This window comes from Poecilia formosa, unplaced genomic scaffold, assembly GCF_000485575.1.
Source record: "Poecilia formosa unplaced genomic scaffold, Poecilia_formosa-5.1.2 Scaffold25, whole genome shotgun sequence".
NCBI lineage: Eukaryota > Metazoa > Chordata > Actinopteri > Cyprinodontiformes > Poeciliidae > Poecilia > Poecilia formosa.
The window spans coordinates 22,250-28,794 of NW_006799964.1; positions in this window are offsets into that span (position 1 = coordinate 22,250).

A 6,545-nucleotide genomic window follows, 5' to 3' on the forward strand; every position below is an offset into this window, starting at 1 on the left:
GACATGTTGTCTTCTCTGTTTTAGAAAAAAAAACCGCTCTGAAAGAACCCGGATCAGGCTGCAAAACTGTAAATGATTTATAGAACCTCATGTAGACATTTATGCTAACATGGTCCATGAGGTTCATCATCAACACATATTTACAGTGTAGCCTCTGACAGATAACCTGCTAATAAAATACTTACTGATGATTAAAATAAAAATAAAGCTAGAAAAAGAAAAGAAAAAAAAAAGTTTGCAGTTATTTTATAAAAAGCCACGATATGAAAGGTGGCAGGACATCTCCATAAAGTTTTATAAGACTATGTAATTAGTTTCAGGCAATGAGGGAAAAAAAAAAGAAACATTTCAAGATTTTGTTAATGTTTCTAGTTTTTTTTAACCTCACTGAGTTTTTCTCTCAGTGGTGTTTTAACACTGTTGTGTGTTCTGTGGTTGATGGATGGTTAGTTTTTAACTTTGTGTTTATGTGAATGTTTCTTAGGGTGTAAAACTCTGATGTCATAATGCATATTTATAAAAAAAATAAAAGTGTTGTTAAACTCAGACATCTTTCTCTCTTTCCTTATGTTTCTTTCTCAGTTCCCACTCTTGCATGGGGAGAACTTAGAAGCTCCAAACAGAGACCCCAGGATGGAAATTGAACCCAGGACCTTCTTGCTGCAAAGTAACAGTGCGACCTCAGGCTTAAATTATTTTGAGAATTTTTAGTGAAACTTAAAAATATGGATCCCTGATATAATGACACTGACGTCTATATCTGCCAATATTTATTATGATGCAAATAATATTGATTAATATCAGTTATCGGCCATAACAGCAATAATGATATCAACCAGTGATATTGGCTCACACATCTCTGTTGAAAACTATTGTTCACAGAAGCTCTCAATCCAATCTGACTGAGAAAACATCCAAAAATTTGTCCAGCTTCAATTACAACAAAATATTTTTACACAAACTATTAAATCAGGAGACTTCCCATAATTTCATGCTATACTTTTCAAATGTTTTTTGTGAAAATATTTAAAAACCAGAAGCCCTTTCCTTTCCTCTTTACAGTTCTTTTTGTGTTGCTCTTTTATATAAAACATATCTTTGCAAGGCATCATGCTGCAAATGGATACTTAGCATTCAGCTAATTGGAATTTAAGTTATTTCAGTTTAGGCCCACGCTATTTGATTAATATTTTCCATTCGCCTGTGGTTCAGCGTAGTATTTAATCTAGTTGATATAGTACAAAAAAAAAATACAGTCAATGTTGTGAGACTGTGAAAAAGTTACTCAAATTGCAAATGCAGATGAGCAGTAACTCTGTATCTCGTCCTGCAGCGTGTTATCCAAGTGGAAGGGCGGAGATAAAGGTAGATACGCTTACAGAGAAATATGTGTAACTGGGAAATTCTCAGATTACTTTAACATACACCTTGGCAGTCCAAATCTGAATATCTTTAATGTCGTCATGGGTTCGTGGAAACAGGAATCACTGTAAATGAACACAAAATGGGAAGATTTGGTGTTCAAATAGACAACTACAAGGCAAGAAGAAAAACATGACCATATTAAATGACAGATTTTTTTAAACATAATTTAAGTGTATCCTACCAATGTCTTAAACAACCTACCAGAATGTGTTTGAGATTCTGCTTCACAGTGGAGCAAAGCATTACCAGGCAGTTTCAGTGCCAGCTTTGAGAGATAACGCTCTGTGGTACTTTGCTCTGCCTCCACACACAGTAAAACCACTATGGTGAGCGGTGCCCTACAACTGCAAAAAAGAAAGATTTTACAAAGAGATACTTTGCCAAGGTGGCGTCATCAACCAGCTGATGGCATGAAAAAAAAAAAAAAAAGTCCCACGTTGCAACCCATTATAAAAGCAGCAGGTGCCAGTCTAGAAAGCATTGACTGAACAGCGAACAGAACACTTGGCACCATGATTCTGGCTAACGGTAAGCTCTTCTCAAGTCATTGAGGAGTAAATCTTAACGCTTGATTGGTGATTTTGATGAAACTGTACTCAGTTTGTGTCTAAAAACTCTTAAATGTTACTTTTTTTCTTTTTTCTTTTTTTCTTTTTACAAAATTTTCACTTTCTTCAAGACCCATTTTTCTTTCTGAGTATCATTCATCTGTTTGTGTTTATGCTGATCCCAGTTTGACTTCAGCGGTACTTTGGTTGACTCTCTGCAGACGACATCATCGTATTCTTTTATGTCTGACCGTTTGCAGATCTCCTGCTTCTCCTCGTCACTGTCATGCACATCTCCTCGACGGCCTCCAATCCAGTCAGACCAACGAGTTGTGAGGAGAAACTGGGTGTACCGGCTGAAAAGAATAACTCGTCTTTTATACGTCTGTTGAAAGACCTCAAGTATGCAGAAAATCTATTTGTAAGTAAACTTGCAGAAAGATTGTGTGATATGTGAATGGAAGTGAAAGTTTAATGTAAAATAGACTTGCCACTTTACAACGATTGTAAAAAAAAATGTTTTATTGTAATTTGGAAATACAGTTGAAGACTGATATTTACAAAGACATGTAACACATTTTCTTACTGGTATAATTCAGTCAGTCTTCTAGCTGAAGTCAGACTTCAGCTAGATGACTGATCCTATCTGGGTCAGTTGGGAAGTTATTTGATCTGCTAAATACCAGAAAAAATTAGAGACTTTCTTGAATCTTAAAAGTTTACATACAGTGTTTAGTTCAACTGCCTTTTAAAGTGTGTGACTTGGGTGTAGCGTTTTGTGTGGATGTCCTTCTGCAAGCTTTTCCCATTAGTTTGCCCATCTGACAGACCAGGTGCAGCTGAGTCGGGTGTGTTGGCTACCTCACCCGGTCAGATCTTTTCAGGTCTGTCCACAGATTTCCACTAGGACTGAGATAAGGGTTTCATGATATTCATTGCAAACGCTGACTTTGTTGCTCTTTGTCTACTAATCTGGTGGTTTCCTTAGAGTCACTGTCCATTTGGGACACCCATTTGTGTCCAGGCGTAAACCTTCTGTTGAATGTCTTGAACTGTTGCTTCGGTGTTTCCACATGACGTTCTTTCCTCGACTTGACAACATCTGTGTCAAGTCACCAGTTTCTCACAGCATGATGCTGCCACCCCCGTACTTATGCACCACATGGGATGGTGTTCAGGCTGGCAGGTTTTCCCCTTCTTCATCCAAATAACGCCATTTGATCTTCCTGATATGTTGGTGGATTTCTTATAATTTGCCTGTCACACCTGTGTAATTTTTCAAAAGTTTATTATTTCTTTCGATCACATCAACTTCTGGGCTTTTTCAAATCGGTTAGATTCAAGTTACTCCATGTGAACTTCTGATTTTAGACAAAATCTCACATTTTTGTTCTGGTATTTAGTAAAAAGAAATAACCCCAACCACCTAGAAAGGAAGATTACTCTGATTTCATCTCAGACAATGAGAAAATAGGTTACCTTTTTCTTTATTTGGTTTATGTAAACACTGACATCTCCAGATTTGAGTGCCGCAGCGTTTCTGGTCCTCACAGCTGATCTTTCTTCTTCCACAGATTGAACGCCTCTTTTACAATACCACAAGCGAGACGAAGACCAGGAGTCTGAAGCCCCTGGGTGGAATAACGATTAACATGACCAATGCAGACATTGACCGATTTCAGACATTGAACTCCATGTCTGAAATCAGTGCGTGTCTGACAAGCTACCTGCCAAAAGTCATCGGTAACCTCATTACGCATGAAGATGTGAAGACCAACATCATCAGCCACACCAGAACGTTCAAAGTCCCCGTTGAACTTCTGGCCGCAGAGATGAAGGACTGCTGGAAAGAAGGCGAGCTGAAAGTGTGTCCCAACAATTTGGCAAATAACCAAACGGGTTACGAGATGAGGGAACACGCCCTCGGCGTCTTACACACTGCTGTAAAGTGGACTGAAAGTTACATTGCTGTAAACTGGACTGAAAGTTGCATAAATCAAACGAGCAGACCACCTGCTCGTTAGATGCCTTTATGAAAACATAAAGGCATTTTGATCTGCCTTTATGTATTTATTAATTTATTAATTTATTAATTAATTAATTTATTTATTTGTTATTTATTTAAGTTTGCATTTTTTTTTCCATTCTTGGATATTAGTAATTTTATTTATAGTGAATGGTGTGAATGATTTGATCAAAATGGACAAAAATAAAATCACCTACGCAAACGATATGATATTTTATTTATGTATTTATTCAATTAGGTTGAGCTTGTTTATTCTTTGATTTCACGGCTGCAGAATAATGTAAGGCGTGTTGTTGGTTCAAACCGAGAATTCAGCTCCAAGTTGTACTTTGAGGCTGTTAGGGATCGTCTCAGAGGGAAAGAGTTCGTTTATGGTGAATGGAGGACATTTTCCTGCAGGATTTCTTGTCAGAGATTCATCAGCTTGTATCATGTCGGCTCTATTTCCTGCAGAGTTCAAACACATTTTCATCCTTTTACTACAAGTTACTTGTCCAGATGTCGAGACGCCGATGATGTAAGTCCATGCGCCGTGCAGTTCGCAGATCCGAGTGAAAACAGGCCGAGTTTGACATGAAAGTGGAGCTGACAGCCTGGACACATCCATGACCCAAACACACACACACACACACACACACACACACACACACACACACAGTATGTTGTGTCCACTTTATTCTTCAAATTAACGCACATAAAATCCATAAAATCCATCTTAATGACAGTCGGATTTGGAGTGTCCACTTTCCCAAGGACTCTGTGGTTGAGATCATCAGAATATGACCATATTCAGTAGATTTTACTTTTTAATAAAATATTCTCACATAAAAATAATAATTAATAAAATAATAATAATTCTAGTGCATTTTTAGCCTAAACATCTTCAGCCACGTGCAATCAGTAAGAGGGACAAATATAGCTGTTAATTTTTTTTTAAACAGATTTAATCAGATTATTACTTATTCTGGAAGTGTAGGCTTTCCAAAAGTCCAGAGAGTAGTCATACGCAGAGGAAAGTATTAAGTTGTTGATTTTTATCTTGAAAGTCCTAATAAAAGTGATCTCCGTAAGATGGACGAGAGAAAGAGCTTAATCTCATCCAAGCCTGCTGTTGAGACCAAAACCTCCTCTTCCCATGGATTTCCGAGCCGGTAAGTCTGAATGTTTATGTTATTTGATCTAAACCAAGCAGCTTCACAGTCGTCAATCAGACGCGGGTAAAGTTGTGAAACTCCGCATGTCTGCCGTTCCGGCTGCAGCTCTCTCTCTCTCTCTCTCTCTCTACCCCCCTCTGCATGTTCAGGTTCATTGATGTCTCCTGTGTGCTGTTTTTGTTGCTTTCAGTCCTTATCCCGCTGTGCGTGCTCTTTACGCAAGCACCGTGCAGCCCTGCTGGGAGCAGAGACGCAACCATCAGCTTGGCGCTGGACGAGATCCGAATCGCTCGGGACCAACTGGTGAGGATGTTACAGCCGCTATTATTAATGCAGCCTCCAGATTCATATGGAGATTTGTACGTCTGGTGTACAGTCTCTGACTATTGATCAAAAATGATCATTTGATCATTTTATGGTGCGTTCGCGGGAATTGGAGGCACATTTTTCAAGGGACACATTTTCAAATACATTGGTCTTTTTTTATGTACATGTATATGCTGTGTGTGCTGTTAATTGTGCTGTTAATTTTAAAAAGACAAAACAATTAAAAATAATGAATTTAAATCATTACAATAAAAATAATTGTAATATAATACCTATATATTTTATTTTTTTCTGATAATCGGCAGAAATACAGAGAAGAAACAGCGATGTTTTTTTCAGTCATATGACTCAAGATAGTAAAAATTACTTCAGATTATTTAGGTGAATCTCAATAAATTAAGAAAAATAATAATTAAAAAGCTTAATTTCTTTAAGTAATTCGTAAAGTGAAACTGAAGATTCAATTCTGACATTATTTCTGCTAATCTAGATTACATCTGATGAAAAACTATCAAAATATTACATAAAACCGGCGAGAAAATATATGAGCAGATAATGTAATGTCCATGAACTATAAATGACTTTGGTACTCAGTTGCGGCTCTTTTTTTGCTTGAATTATTGCAACAGTGCAGTGTGGCATGATTGACTTTGGCTCTGAAACACACAGGCTGTAATATCTAAATGCTCTCTTGACTCTCCGTGTCCCGCAGGATAAATCGCTTTCCGACGTTAACTGCTCGTCCGTGGACGTCACGGAGCACGTAGGGCTGAAGCAGCAGCCGCTTTCGGCCCACAACCTCTCCACCGTCCTCTGCTACCTGCAGGAGCTCTCAAAGTGGATCCCCGAGGAGAGGGAAAGGCTGATGACCGCCGCCCAGTTCATTAAAAACGTGGAGGAGCTACTGAGTAACTCCACGACCCCTCAGAACTGCAGCCTCCCTGTATTTGAAGACAGCCCCAAAGCTTTTGAGTTTGCCAAGTGTTTTCTGGAGCTTGTGCTAGAAGAAAGATCTAGCAAGTCGACTCTCTGATGAAGTTTTAAGGCCTGTTGCCTTTTGTTTTT